General features: G+C 41.3%; 1 long non-coding RNA gene across 1 annotated transcript in view; it reads right to left on the bottom strand.

Annotated features, from left to right (window-relative positions):
* The window catches only part of LOC138744821 (uncharacterized), a 66343-nt gene that overhangs the window by 29825 nt on the left and 19966 nt on the right, over positions 1-16552 (bottom strand). The gene's annotated exons all lie outside the window — the stretch shown is intronic.

Here is a 16552-nt window from a genome sequence, read left to right as displayed (position 1 = left end):
GAAGGCTTGAATGTTATCTTTATAATTGTTACATATTTCACTCTTTACAAACTCAGTATAAATGCTCCTTTTTTTAAAAAAGTAGAAAAATGTTAACATAATACGTCAGATCCTAGTAAATAATTAAATGCAGATTAGCATTGCATTGATTAAATGGTTCAGATAATAATCTAAATCACAGTCAGTTTGGATGTGGGCGTATTTTCCCTCTCCAACCTGTGCTTGATTATGAGTATAAATCCTGATGTAATTAAGTTGTCATTTTCATTTTAAACCAATATTCCACATTAAGATGACAAGCACCTATATTTCAGACAATGCAGTAGAATTTTCAAATCTATGTTCTTGACAAAGTGGTCCTCTAAAATGGATTGTATTATTTGTGCCTATGAGAATCATAGTCTGTTTATATGCTATAATATCACCTCACTGACAAAAGACAAAGGAGGAAAAACCCAACCCCAACCCACCAATTTTTCCCTGCAACCGTGTCTGCCTGTCCCGCATCGGACTTGTCAGCCACAAACAAGCCTGCAGCTGACGTGGACATTTACCCCTCCATAAATCTTCGTCCGCGAAGCCAAGCCAAAGAAAGAAGATATCAGTTAAATGGTTATATTCATCCATTACTCTAATCCCACTCAAGCTCAGGACAGCCAGCACATTTTTTACTGGGGCAACAGTAGCAAACACCAGAAGACATCTGTACAAGGTGAGGGGAGGAAAATTTAGGGGAGACATCAGGGGTAAGTGTTTTTTTAAATATATATATATACATACAAACACACACACACACACTGTAGGTGTCTGAAATGCATTGCCAGAGGTGGTGGTGGAGGCTTGTTCAATAAGGTCATTTAAAATGCACTTGGGCATGTGGATGCAAGAAAAAGGGTTATGGGTGTGAGGCAAGGAAGGTTTAGATTCCTGAGAAGGTTCATATGGGTTGGCAAAACATTGTGGGCTGAAGGCCTGTACTGTGCTGCAATGTTCTATATTTAATACTCTTGCATTAATGTTCCACCCAACTGTGCCTTTTGAATGGATTTGGGCTCTCTTTCAACAGTTGTGGCATGACAGAGCTCAAAATAATGTCAGTTTGGGGAGCCTACTGTTTGACAACTGGAGTACCCAGGAGTTAAGGCATAAATGCTGTGAATGTTAGTCTGGATTATATCACCTCACTGACAAAAGACAAAGGTTTGGATTATATTGCATAGAGAGTGTTGCTAGTTGCCCTGCAGTGCTTTGAGGGGCTTTCTGTTGCTCGCCCATGGTTCAGAGGTTCAGAGGTATGCAGAGGTATGCTTTGTGTTGGGTTTGAGATCTTAGTTTCAAATGTGCTTATCCTCAGACACCAAAGGTTTTGCTGGTATCCTGAAGCATTGGGTGTACTTGATCATCAACATCCACTTCCCCTAAGAAGTGACTCCAGGTGCATAGCAAGTGGTCCAGGTTTCTTAAGAGGCTCTTGTTGATCTTGTGTGTCAGAAGCCAATGTTTCAACAGGTTTACATTTATCCTTTGGAATATCTTCCAGTGGGAAAACTTGTTGGATGCAAGATGCAGAATCAGTGTGCAAGAAAGATTTACACCAGTCTGCACTAAAACTGGGTCTGTTGAGGGCATGTTGACAAAGATCATAGCTTTCTGTTAGCAACCAGATTCGAGAATAATCCTTCTTAATTTATAAATCAAAGGGTTTGGTGTCAAAGCCTGCCCTATATAGTGGGTGATGATGTTTTTCACTTTCCTCTTCAAGCTGCTATGCCTTATAACTGAATGGAATTCACAGTGCAATTCAAGAGACCACTCTGAGGCAAATGTGGAGAGCAGCTTCCTGTTGGAGACAGCGCTGTAGCAATCAATCTACGAAGATATTGCTTTTACTGGTGCACCCCGACTTATAATGGTCCAACTTACAATTTTTCAAAGTTACGATGGTATGAATCCGTACTTTCAATTTCAAATCCCAATCTGTTCCCACGACGCAACTCTCTCATCCAGCAATTAGTTTTCGTTCAATGCTTTAAACATTCTTCATGTTCAATGTACTTTCAGCTGTGTACGTTAATGGTTTTATCAGTGAGGAATAAAGGTATCCAAAATTTAATTATAAAAATGGTAGGTGCGGTATTCTTTTTTGACTTGCAATTTTTTTCCGACTTGCGATGGGTTTGCTGGATCGCAACCCCCTCATAAGTTGAGGAGCACCTGTTTCTGACTACGAAAGTTATTGCTTCTTGCTACATAAGATTGATTTTTGCTTATTCTTTATAGTTTTTGACTACCTAACACTGCAGACGGGGGAAAAAAAGATGAACCATCTGGAAAACCAAGTTCGTTTCCAAGAAATTGGAGCATGTATAAAACAACCTTCAAGGACCATGATAAGTATAAGTAAAAAAACCATTTTACAAATTCACTCTGGTATTGACAATGACACTGTTTGGAATAAAATTCATTTGAAGTTAGTTTATTTAATTTGCTACCCCATACTTATTTACCCCATGCTTATTTTTCACTCGATTGCAAAGGACAAATAGAATAGCTCAAACTACTACACTTCAATTTTGGGGTCAGCCTGTTAGGAAAAAAATGCCCTTATTGTGCAAGGCATATTCACATAATCATCAAGAAAAGCTTTATTGTCTATTCTTTATTTCATCAACTTGGGTTCAAAAGTTGCTTTATATTTTAAACATCAAGTTTCTTGAATGATTCCAGACTTAGAGGGATGTGAGTTTTTCACAAGAATATTTCATCAGCAGGAAACAGATACCTGAGGTGATACCGAGGATATTTTATTTTAAAAGAAATACAGTTTGTGGGTATTTACAAGAACTTTGCTTCAGGCAACTGAAAATGTTTCATTGATATTAGGAGACCTGAAAACTGAAAAGGGATAAGATTCAAAGTTCAGGCAGTGAGTATCTTTTCCAGAGATGGAAAAAATACAATGGGCTGTAAATTCCTATTGAACAGCACATTATTGTTTAAAAATCGAATTGGTTCTCAAGTATGCTTGTAGCCTGTTGCAGATATGAATTCTTTGTGCACAAGATGACCATAGTAAAATTTTATAAAAATGTAATAAGGCTGTGCAAATGAGGCCTGTAGACGACGCAAGACTTCCAATATAAAATGGGCTTTAACTGGATGGTTAGTGTTTAAATGCCCCATCCTTGCTTCAGTATTATTCAAGAAACTGACTTTCATGGACTACAGGCAGCGAGACTGAAGCATCCATTTTTTTTCCAAGTGAATTCAGCATGTTTCCTTTTTCCAACTAACCACTCCACTTTTTCACAGGCAATAATTTCAAGTATAATAAACTATCTTTTCAACCCAAGTACCTTTTGCCCTCCCTCCCAAATCATCTCACCCATGTGCTCTACTTGTTTACATTTTTTAACTTTAGACATGCAGCACGGTAACAGGCCCTTGCAGCCCACGAACCTGTGCCACCCAAATGTGCCTATTAAACTGGAGCACCTGGAGAAAACCCACGCAGACATGGGGAGAATGTACAAACTCTTAAGACAGCACCAGATTCAAACCTGGGTCACTGGCCCTGTAATAACCTTGAGCTAACTGTATGGCTCCATCCTCTATGGTTTATGTCAAAACTGACCTGTCCCGATCAATGGCCATCAAATTACCAGTTTTCTTCTCGCTACTTCTGCACATGATGCCTGTTCTCAGTGTATCTAGTACTCTTGTTTCAGATTTCTGGAACTACAGCATGCTGTTTCTCACAGTTCCAGCACATTATCCTCCCTCCTCTGCCTTTCATTTCCAACAGGCAGACCAGCTGTGATTACTGAGCCTTCACCACCACCTTTCAGTTTTCACTGATGAAGATATTTTTCTATTGTGTCCCTAAAAGCATTATCCTACATGCATTAGCAGGGTCACTCCTGTCTAATTGGCTCATTTATATTTCAAGATGCAATTGATAAACAAAATGTCCCATGTTTAAAATTGTATTGCCAATTAAGTCATTCTAGATGAGAGTTCTCTGGCTGTTCAAAGGTTATACTGATGAGTTGCTGGAGGTAAAAATCCAGGAAAGTGGATATTCCTCTGTTATCTAAATTACTTAATTGCACAATAGATCAAGTCCGAAGACAACAATGGTAAGGCCTCAAACTGGATGAAGTGCAAAAAAGATTTATTATGATAACCTTAGCTGTAGCAAAAAAATGTATAATGTCAAGCCTGAGAATGCAGCAATGGTTCATGGAAATGAATAAATATATTCCATTGGAAAAAATAACATATAATTTCAAAAATAAAGACATTATTTGAACAAATTTGGGAACCGTACATGGAATACAACAGAGAGGGCTTGCCTCGGACCTCCACCCCCTAAAATGATAGGAAGACAAAATAACGATCCAGTGTGTAAAAGTAGATGACACAATTTTCTTGTTTATTTTCATTGTGTGATGACACTGTTTAATGGTTTTGTGTATGTTGAACGTTAAATGGGTTTGGAGGGGGAGGGAAGGTAGGGGGGGAAAAGGGGAGAAAATGCCACTGTATATATTTAAAAGGGATATGTTTGTATGTATTTTGATTGATATGGTTCACAGTGTGAAAAATAAAAAAAATAACAATGAAATACAAAAAAAATGATAAAAGTATTACCCAAATAAGTAAAATCCTGTAACAAAGTAGTGATAATGAACATTAGAACTCTCACTTTGTGAAAGTTTTGTCATGCTGCAATTTGAGAATAGTTACTGGTCACAAGTATACATGGCAAGAACTGAAGTAATCATTACTTCAAAAAATTGTACTCCGGGGTATCTTTTTTTAAAAAAATCTTTTGCCCTGGTTTTAGACGTGGACAGTTGAGCAAGAACTGATATTAAATCTAAGCCTGTAGCACTGAAGAAATTAAGGAACACTACTTTGACCTTGATCATTTACAATATAGTTAGACTGACAGCATGGTAACAGGCCTATCTGTCCCACAAGCCCATGCCCCCAAATACACCACTTAACGTACAATTCCCTGTACATTTGAATGGTGGGAGGAAACCGGAGCACTCAGAGGAAACCGACACAGTCATGGGGAGAATGTACAAACACTTTACAGACAGCACTGGGTTTGAACCCAGGTCGCTGGTGCTGTAATAGCGTCAGGCTCACTGCTACACTAACCATGCCACCCTTGTATTCTACATCCCATGAGTAAGCACAGTTAGTCAATCATCCAAATGGTATTTGATCATATTGCCATAAAATTCCCAGTAGCTGGCATCGAGAGGAATTGCGGATGCTGGATATGTAATTTTTTCAGTTGCCTGAGACTCACTCTAAGAATGCCTAACTAATAATACACCTGCATTAAGAATAAACAGTTAAAACGACAAAAGACAGTGCAAAATGTAATTTCAAAGAAAATCAGAATTGTCTTTAATTATGTAAAGTTCACTTTAATCAGGTAATTCCCATAACTTGTGAGATTTAAATTTGAACCCCAGTCGCTAGTGGTGTACAGTGAAGTGCGAACTGTTATGCTAACTATGCCCCCATCATAATTAACCCCCCTTCCCCCCCACGTTTACAGATGAAGCCTTACTAATATATCTAATACTAATAAAGATAAAGAGTCTTGCTAGACAGGGATAGGGAGACACTTTGGGAGAGACACCCCAGTGGTGAGCGGAATTGGCCAGTTCTTCATCCTGGGCGTCACTGTTTTATTCAAATACAACTTTATTCGAACAACTGCTGCCTGAATGTTTCCTCCCATCTTCAAGGGTTTGTGTGTTGATTCCGAGAAATTTACTTTTATAATCTTAAATTTTATTTTTTTTATTCTTGTGTGGCGGCTCACCACTAGGCAGGCTTGTAAGCCACGTGGTGGGGCTGCCGGCCAAAATGGCGCCGTCAGGAGTGTTCCCTTCCTCCCAGCATGAGACTCAGAAGCCTGCGCTGGGGGACCTCGTGACGCCCGGGTGACGTCAGTGCTCTCCAGCGCGGTTCTCAGCCAGGTCCGGGCTGGGAGTATAAGTGCAGCCCAGCAGCCTGCAATAAACCAGTCTGCTCACTGAGCTCAACCCGTCTGGTTGTGTGTGTTATTGCAGGAGCAGAGTAGCTGCTTCAAAACGTCTTTGAGCCCATCACGAGCGAGCCTGGGATCAGTTCTATAGCCGTGAAATTGCCTGAATTCTGGGTTCAGGAGCCGGAGACCTGGTTCAGCCTTGCGGAGGCTCAGTTTCACCATCGTCATATTTGTCCGACACGACCAAATTCTACCATGTGGTCGACGCCTTGGACCAGGCCACCACCAGACGTGTGCTCGTTCAACACCCACCCGCCGAAGACAAATACGAGACCATCAAGTGAGTACCTACCAGATCCCTCGGACTATCCAGACACCAGCGTGCCACTCGGATGCTGCACCTCGATGCCCTGGGGGACAGGCCCCTGATGGAGCTGATGGACGAGATGCTCACGCTTATGGGTGATCACACCAACTGCCCACTCTTCAAGCGCATTTTCCTCGACCATATGCCCAGGGACATCCGGCCACTGCTGGTCCAGGAGAGCTTCACCGACCTGAGAAAGGTCACCTAGAAGGCCCAAGAGCTATGACTCGCACAATTCCCAGAGGGCTCAGCGTTTCAGCAGGTCATGAGGCACAGGCATGACCACACTGAGCCCACCCATAGCACTGCAGTAGAGCATCTGGCCCCTGCAGGGGCCCCCTTGAGCATAACCAAGGCCACAGCATCTGCTCCAGGCCTCTGCTATCACCAGTGCTGGGGAGCCAAGGCTCAGAACTGTTGTCAGCCCTGCTTGTTCCAAGGAAATGAGCAGGGCGGCCACTGTTAATGGCTGCAGCGGCTGGCCAAGGACACAGCCTCCTCTACCTGCGGGACTCAGTCACCAGCCGATGGTTCCTCATTGACTCTGGAGCCCAGATCAGCATTATCCCAGCCACGGCCATCGAGTCCAGGAACCGACTTCGTGGACCTCCCCTCCGTGCGGCCAATCCAACAGAAATCTGGACGTATGGAGACAAGACAGTTCACTTACAGATCGGCCAATGAAATTTCGCGTAGAGGTTCACCATCTCGTCCCTCCTGACTGCCATCCTGGATGCAGACTTCTTCCTCGTGCACGGGCTTCTGGTGGACATTCGAGGTAGGTGCCTGGTGGACGCCCATACCTTCCAGGCTGTTCGCCTTGACGCCTCCTGCTCGGAGCAACCGCAGATGGCCACGATCAGCATGCCAGAGACGAGTTCCAGTGAATCCTGGATGAGTTCCCGATGCTCCTCAAGCCACAGCTAACCGCGCCACAGGGTGTTCCACCACATCCCCACCCAGGGCCCACCGGTCCACGCCGGCTCCCACCTGACAAGCTCCAGGTGGTGAAGGAGGAGTTTTCACACCTGTTGGAACTGGGGTTCATTCAGCAGTCCGACAGCCCATGGGCCTCGCCGCTCCACCTGGTCCCGAAAGCCTCTGGCGGCTGGCGTCCCTGCAGAGACTATCAACGAGGCAACAGTTCCTGAACGTTACCCCATCCCTCACATCCAAGACTTTGCGGCCAACCTGCACCGTACGAGGGTTTTCTCCAAGGTTGACCTGTTGCGCGGATATCACCAGATCCTGGAGCACCCTGAGGACATATTCAAGACAGCCATCATCACCTGCTTTGGCTTGTTCAAATTCCTGCACATGACATTCAGGCTCAAGAACACTGCTCAGACCTTCCAGCGCGTCATGGACTCTGTGGGCAGGGACTTGGATTTCGTCTTTATTTATTCGGACGACATCCTCGTCGCCAGCAAGGACCAGGAGCAACACAAGGCCCACCTACGTGCCCTTTTCTCCCGGCTGGGCCGATTTCGGCCTTACCATCAACCCAGCCAAGTGCCAGTTCAGGAAAGAGTCCATTCAGTTCCTGGGCCATACCATCACGGCCGAAGGAGCCACGCCCGCCGCTGTGAAGGTCGTCGCTATCAGGAAGTTCCCACGCCCAGACAGCTTCAAGGGGCTTCAGGAGTTCACGGGTACGGTCAACCTTTACAACCGCTTCATCCCGGGTGCTGCGCGCATCATGCAGCCGCTATTTGCCCTAATTGCAGCCAAGCACAAAACGCTTGGAACCCAGAAGACTGCACCGCATTCGAGGCCACCAAGGGCACTCTCGCCCACCCGCACACCGCCACTCTCTGTCGATGCCTCTACTTCAGAACTGTCTTCTGGACACCATGTCACAAAAGCATTAGCGGCACACCCATGTCAACATGATGATGCAATTGTTAGTACCTTCCATAAAACCTTTCACAAAGTTTGCTTAAATGTCCTTCAAGCCATCTAAAAAAACATGCTCCTGGGGACAAGAAAAGGAGCCACTAAAGGAGAGCTGCAGAATTCATCATCAAGTTTATCTGTACTTTTCAACCTCCATTCTTTGCTGCCATGCTCAGTTTCCCCAACTGGTTCCAAAAAAAACTCCGGAAACTTCTGCTGACTCAACCAGAGACTCCTGTAAAAATGGTCCTTGATGAGTAATTTTTCAAGTTGCTAACCTACTCTTATCGGAGTGTTTCCCCTTCTGTGGTGTTAAAAATTTAAGTTGATGTTGATCATAATGTGCCAGCACATTGTAACCCCTGAGTCCATATGCCCCGCAGGAGGTAGAATTAGGCCCAAACATCCTCTTTCCCCAAGCTCTATTTTAAGAATGGCAGAACTTTGTACAGTGTATTGCTAAATGTAAAAGGATAAATTTTTGACTTTTGTGCAAAGATTTAAAGAGTGAATGAAACAGAATAAGCTGATGAAATTGTGACCAGACAATGTGGCTCAAGAATGGCTTTGGGCACATCTTGGGAGGGAGGGATAAACAGGAATAAGGGGAGTTTTTGTGGTCAATATATTGTAAAGATTGAGATGGAATTTGGAAGATGAATATTAATATCAGAATGTTAAGGTCGACTGAGATAAGAACATGGAGGAATTTGAAGCGAAGGCCATAACATTTTCTGAGTTCAGAGGAAGCGAAAGAATTTGAAGATTAACATTTCAGTCAGCGACATACAAGTAAGGTTGTTGGCCCATGTTATTTGAGCTGATGGGAAACCGGAAGTAATAGAAACCAGGAGGCCTATAACAAATGGGAAAACAATCAAGAAAGAAGGTAATATAGTGACCCAGGAGCTAGGGTAGGAGATGATGCTAGTGTAAAATGTGCAAGTTGCAGCTAAGTACTTAAACAGAATAAAACTTATTTCTAATATGCCTGTAAATTTATTGTAGAAAAAGTTTGACAGACAATCTGAATTTGCAATGTTTATCAAAAATATTTAGACCTCCAATTCAGTGGTTCTCAACCTTTTTCTTTCCACTCACACACCACTTTAAGTAATCCCTATGCCATCAGTGCTCTGTGATTAGTAAGGGATTGTTTAAGGTGGTATGTGGGTGGCAAGGGAAGGTTGAGAATCACTCCTCTAGACCCAATTGTTACTGAAATATTTTGCTTGAGAAAAATTGTCATTGGTCCATTTCCTTTGGCATAATGAAACTGTGCACATAACTAGTCAATTGGGTACGATTAAAACAGTGATTTTCAACCTTTTTCTTTCCACCCTCATACCACTTTAAGCAATCCCTAACTAATCACAGAGCACCTAAGGCAGAGGGATTACTTAAAGTGGTATGTGAGTGGAAAGAAAAAGGTTGAAAACCACTACTCCAATATAAGCAATATTGCACAGAACTACAGCACTGTATAGGCCCTTCAGCCTAGATGTTGTGCCAACCTATATATTCCTACCGAAGTACTAAACCCTCTCTACCCCATAACCCTCTATTTTTCTTTTATCGATATGCCTAAGAATCTCTTAAATGCCCCTAATGTTTGAACCTCCACCACCATCCTTGGCATGGCATTCCAGGCATCCTCAATTTGCATTGTAAAATAAACAAAAACACTTACCCTTGATGTCTCCCTAAACTTTCTTTCCTTCACTTTGTAGAGATGTCCCCTGGTGTTTGCTATTCCTGCTCTGGGAAAAAGGCACATCTTATCTATGCCTCTCAGAATCTTGTAGGTCTTTATTAGGTCTCCTCTTTACTCCAAAGAGAAAAGTCCCAGCTCTACTCACCTTGCCTCATAAGACTTGCTTTCCAATCAAGGCAACATCCTGGTAAATCTCCTCCACACCCTCTCCATAGTTTCTCCATCCTTCCTGTAATGAGGTGACCAGAACGGAATGTTTTTTTGCTTTTTCATTCTAATCAATCAGTACCTCCCTTAAAAATCATAACATTTGTGTTGAACATTTGAAGAAATCTGGGTTAAATAGAACAACCCTTGTATGATGTCATCTGAATGAAAATTTCCCCTTGTTCTACTGCACATTACGTCCTGCTCATTGGATATAAAATATTTAACTGCTTTAAAATGCCTCATCTCGATTCAAAACGTGTATTAAGCTAATGCAGTTGTCCAACGAGAACAAATTGGAGCATTTTGTCATATTGTCTCAATTACTTTTCAGGTTGTTGAAATGATGAGATCATTGCCTTGTAATCAAAATACTGCCAATGTACAAAGCTCCACAAACATAGGACATAGGACATTGTTGTCAGTCATAAAGATTAGTAACTTATGATCACCAACAGACTCACACACACTGGCCTAATTACACTTTGTCATAACAGGTGCGACATAGGAATACAACGGTTTGTCCCATTTACAGAGAATCTATTGCTTTTTTTAAATATATCCTTTCAAGATAAGTGCTGTGAAAGCAAACTTTTAATCTTGCATCTTGCCGTAAGGATTTTTATTGTTGTAATCACAGTGGATGAGAGAAAATGATTTGCCTGTAGACAGTTTAAAAAGTAGGTTTACACATCAGACATGATAAGGAGGCTCTACCCCAGCTACTTATCAAATTGTTAGCACTCGTAGCATCAAGGAGATGAATGAAGGAGGAACACATGCATGTCATGTCATTGTGTGCACACTTCATTTTGTCCTTGATCATGGTCCAGTGTCAGCCTCACCCTGTATTAAAACCGGACAGGCTCATTGGGGTTCCTTTCAAACAACAGAACTGGTAAGGAAAGGCACCACATTTTCACGCAAAGTTTCACTAACTTTATTTAATACAACCAAAAATAACTAAACTCAAAGGAAACTGCAGCTCAAACTACAAATCTAATCTAACCTAAATTAACAGCATCAAGTGCTTACCGGACATTTTTCAATTCTCAATGAAGTGCATGAAATTCTTGGAAACCTTGGAAGTTTGAGAGTTGAAGGCTATCATTTCCCCTTGACTGGACAGTCTATAATTAGGAATCGTGGTCTTGGGATAACAGGAATGAGGAAATATTTGCTCACAATCAAAATCATTGAGCACAAGGTCTGTGTATGATTGAGAACCACAAAATCTGCAGCTGCTTGAATTTTGAGTAAACAAAGAGAATCTGGCAGCAATGAGAGATATGATCAGTCTTTGTGTTGAGACCCTTATTGAGACTATATGATTGAACATAGACCATTACAGCACAATGTTGTGCCAACCTATATATTCCAAATTTAAAAAATTACTAAACCCTTCCTACCTCGATTTTTTTAAATCCATGTGCCTGTCTAAGAATCTCTTAAATGCCATTAAATGTAAAATTGATGATATTTTGGTCAAATTAGAGGGTGGATTTGATGTACAATTTAGATATCTTACTGAATACCAGAACAATCACAAAGGTTGTTTAGCTTTCTGCTGCTCTGATATGTTGGTTTTTTTTTAAGCACATTCCTGTCTGCTAAATCAGTCGACTGATGACAATCAACCTAAGTTAATATACAGTAAAAATTCCTGTTATCCTGAACTCAAGCAACGGCAATAAAAAAAACATGGAAAATAAATATGGAATTTTAAAATTGGCATTCCTCGCTATATTTGCACTGCATATTGTAAGGTAAAACATCATGAGATGGGAATGTGTAAGGAGTTACCCTGTACAGGGCTGTAACAAGATGTGAATGCATCCTTGTACTTACAAGATAAGAGAGACATTGATGGATTGAGAGGCAGGAAGCTAGCAGGGAAAGGATAGCAACAGTTTTAGTCATTGGACAAGTAATGATATGATGATGTTCTAAGCACGTATCCAAGGGTATAAAAAAATCACCATTTTGCTGATAACGGCAGAATGCATTCTCCGACTAACATGGTTAGTTGCAAGTGTTACAATCCGGTAATAAAGAACAAAGAACCCTGATTTCGACTCAGTCTGGTGTTTGTCTCACTCATTCATGAACAAAGCAGACCTAACAATGTGCAGTCTCAAGCAACCTGGAAATTCACTTAACCACATCAACCTGCCGGACAGCAGGGATTTTACAGTATCAAGTCGTCTACAAAAAAAATCTGCTTCATGCAAGACTATTGCAGAATATCAGAATGGCCAAAATATATGTTGTATTAATTCTATCAGATTCTGATTTTACTTTACTGGTTCCTTATTTGGACTAATTGACTCAGTGTGGAAAAAAAATGATACGGTGCAATATTTCTCATGTTTAGGAGAATGCTGGTTCTGTGGAGACCATCTAATCTGTGTGATTCTTTACAATTCATGAGTAATTAGTTATCCTGTAGTAGAGTTTCCTTCTCCCAAAATGTGGTCATGGAAACACACCACCATAGAAAGCTGGAACTATTTGTTGGACCCTAATGCTTGTTTATGTGTGTAACTGCATTAAAACATAATAACTTTGATGAGCTTGATTATAAATATTAGATGAAATAGAATGTTGAGCACAATAGGACTGTACCTTTTAAACTGATTACTTCTGGTAATTATGTCTTTGAAGGGAACATGTTTGAAGGCTTCTCAGCAAAGAATTAATGCATTAAATTGAAGGAAGATCTTTGGTTGAATAGAATGAAACTTAAACGACTGTTGCTTCATCCATTATACCTGTTTTCATAACAAGTGCAGGAGTAAGATTTAGAACATTCAAATTGACAATCAAGTCCTTTTGTTCTCTGCATTTTGTTTGACTAGGTTACACATGACCTCCTTAATTTTGGGCTAGATTGTACTATTGAATAGCACCTTTGACATGGCTTTATGGAGCTTTGCCCCTCTGCATTTCACAGAAATGTGAAGCATGCTCAAGAATAAGATCTGGGCATATCTGGCCCACAGTGAGCAGTGAGCACCAAATCTCTTTGTATCTTGTAATCTACTGAATTGAGGGACAAGATACACTTCACCTCAGGCACTCAGCATTGCATCACTAATGGCTAGTTCCCCGACATAGTCCCAATCCTATTAGAATAGGGTTGTTGACCTTCACTAAACTGGTAAGGTTGATTTTTCTTTTTACTCTATTTCAATTAATGTTGTCATTTACAAAATTGTATGTGCTTTGTCTGAAGCCACTCGGGGCTGCTGCCAAACCCAGGCGCCACCATCTTGGGCCTAAATCTTGCAGTTGCAGGATTTTAAATTAAACCAACGTTGGCTTCTTTAGCAGGGCATTTAAAGGAGCACCATCTCTCCTCTGTTTACTCTTTGTAGGTCCACACCAGCAGTACCACCATTTTATTCAGGTGTTGGCACCAACAAAGAACCTGTGGCAACCACTCTTGCAGTAAATTACCTGCAGAATGAGGAATTTTTAAAATCAGAATTGATGAATTGGAATCTATAATTCAGAAACAAATGCATCAGAGAGATGGAAGAAGGAGGGACAGGAGGGTGTGATAACCAACGAAGCTGCTATGGGATTTAATAGAGAAAGTTGGATGTGCCTCAGCCTTGCACTTGTCCAGACAGTGCAAGACAGCTTGTGTGAAGCACAGAAAATAGGAACAGGAGCAGAGTATTCACTCTCCTGACCTGCTCAGTCATTCGATATGATTGTGGCTTATCTTCCAAATTCAGTAAAATGTTTCATCCATCTCCCAACATCACTTGATCTCTTTAGCAATAGAAACTATGATCTTGAATCCATTTAATGATTTGGGTTCAACAGTCTTTTACAGTAGAGAAATCCACAGGTTCATGATTCATTGGGTGAGGAAATTTCTCCTCCTCTGCCTTGTATTCCTTGGCTACGACCCTTGGTTCTGGACTTACCACCATTTGGAACTGTTCCTGGATCTAAACTGTCCATTCCTGTCAGGGTTTTAGAAGTCCTAATGAGGACCCCTCTCATTCTTCTAAACCCTAGTGAATACAAGCCAAAATATCTCAATTTCTCTTCATACATGGAGAAAGCAGTATGATGAGTCATCTCCAGAGCAAGAACATTCTACCTCAAATGAAGAGACCAAAATGACACACAATCATCAACATCTGTGCTCTTGAACATGAATGTTCTTTCTTTGAAGGCCAGCATACTATTTTCTTCCTTAACTGCCTGTAACACCTCCATATTTACTCTCATTGACTGGTGGAAGAATAGACAGGTCTTATTTCACCTCCCTACCCAAATGTTGTTCATGTAACAATCTCTTTTCTGCCAATAAAATGAGTACCCACTCAATTATCCACATTACCAGGGGCAGCACATTTAGTGTAGCAATTCGTACAATGCTATTGTAGCGCAAATGACCCGGGTTCGACTCAGCGCTGTTTGTAAGGAATTTGTTTATTTTCCCCAATACTTGCATGGATTTTCTCCAATTGCTCAGGTTTCCTCCCATCCTACAAATTGTATAGTGGGTGTAATTAGGCTGCCTGGATAGAAGGGCCTTCTATTGTGAAGCAACATTAAAATTAAATGAAAAAAAACTGCAGCAACTGATGTGCTTTTATTTATTTGCCCATTCACATAACCACACTGGACCCTCTCTGCATCCTCCACACTCGCACCCAACTTTGTGCTGTCTTCATACCTGGAAAAAATTGCATTTAATTTCTTTATCTAAATGATTATCATACATAGTGAATAGTTGGGATCCAAGCACTGAACCTGGAAGCACCCCACCCGTTCCCATTATTCTGTTTCCTGCCTGCAAAACTATTCTCATTCCACATTACCCTGTATTTCAATTGGATTGATTTTGCATTATTTATCCAGCATGCTGGACCTTGTCAAGAGCCTTTGAATGAATGAGTTCAGAAAGTGGATGAGTATTTTGACTACATTACATGTACGAAGAGCTATTCAAGTTGGTGAGTGGTCCTATGGGATTGCATGGAGGGATAGATACTGAGCAGGCATCCTGTCTAATGATAGGGTTAAGGACATCTCAGTCTTGATTTGAAATGGGAGACCAAATATTCTGTTGTTGTGGTCCATTTGGGTGACAATGACAAAGGAGTTGGTAATGCTGTAAGAAATAGGAGCCGCTGGAGTCCAAATTAAAAAGCAGAGCATAAATGTTGATGGGCATGGTTCAACAGGACCAGAGAACTGAATGTGTGGCTCAAACATTCATGTGGAGGAAATGGAACTTTATTCATGGAGTGCTGGAGAAAGAGGGAGCTATTAAATATGGCTGGGACTAGTTCTGGTGTCTCAAACAAATGGGACTATAGATAAGGTTTTAAATTAAATAGTGTTGTTGGTGGGGTAGTGGGTGTTCAGGTGGGGGAGGGGGAGTTTCGAAGGTTAAAGAGAAAAGAAAGCATTGGTACGGATGAGATTGTAATAACCAGAGTGCATCAATGTGGTGGTTGGGGAGAGGCGGGGCAATTAAGAAATAAAGCATACAAATAAACCATCAATATTGTTCCAAGTACAGTTGGTGCAGGGGGAGAAATAATTATATTTTAAATGTTCTTGAAGCCACAATATTTCTTGACAAAGTAGATGCATCAATGACACAGGGAAATAAATGGATCTGATCCAATGCAGTTATGGAGATATGGTTGCGAGATGACCAAGATTAGAAAATAAATATTCCAAAATGTTATCTTTACAACAGTTAGCCAAGAAAAGAGGGAGATTTACTTAAAATGGAGCTAAACAGCAACAAGGGGCATCAAATACTGGAGGGAATTTTGTATAGTCCCCTTAATAAAATTCACAGTCATTGTTGTTGGGTTTAAGGCTACTTTCTATCCTTCACCTTCTCACTTTCTTCTCTAACCTCCCCTCTTTTCTCCCCTCCTGTGGTCTCTTCCCCTAATTGCCACTCGAACCCTCTCCAGCCAATATCCAACCCCTTTATACATTTGGTATCACCTTTTCCTACTTTAATCTTGATAAAGGATCCTGACCCAAAATATTGACTGATCATTGGATGTTGCCTGACTCAGAGAATCCCTCCATCTTCCCATTGTGGAAATGGGAAACATTGAAACTGTGTACATTCAAGATAGAGATTGATTCATATTTTGCTCAAGGGAATCTAGTGATTATGGAGTTAGCTCAGAAAAGTAACGGTTCAATAAAAGGATAGCAGCGATCTTATCAAATATACAAGCATTAAGAGGGGCCAAATAGGCTCAAATTTGCACAATTGATGATTTTCTGTGCATTATAAGAGTGAAAATACAGGATAGACTAACAATGAGCATTTAAGGTGTTGATTTTGGGA

The sequence above is a fragment of the Narcine bancroftii genome, chromosome 10 (assembly GCF_036971445.1).
Source record: "Narcine bancroftii isolate sNarBan1 chromosome 10, sNarBan1.hap1, whole genome shotgun sequence".
NCBI classification, from domain to species: domain Eukaryota; kingdom Metazoa; phylum Chordata; class Chondrichthyes; order Torpediniformes; family Narcinidae; genus Narcine; species Narcine bancroftii.
This window is presented reverse-complemented; position numbering and strand designations above follow the sequence as displayed.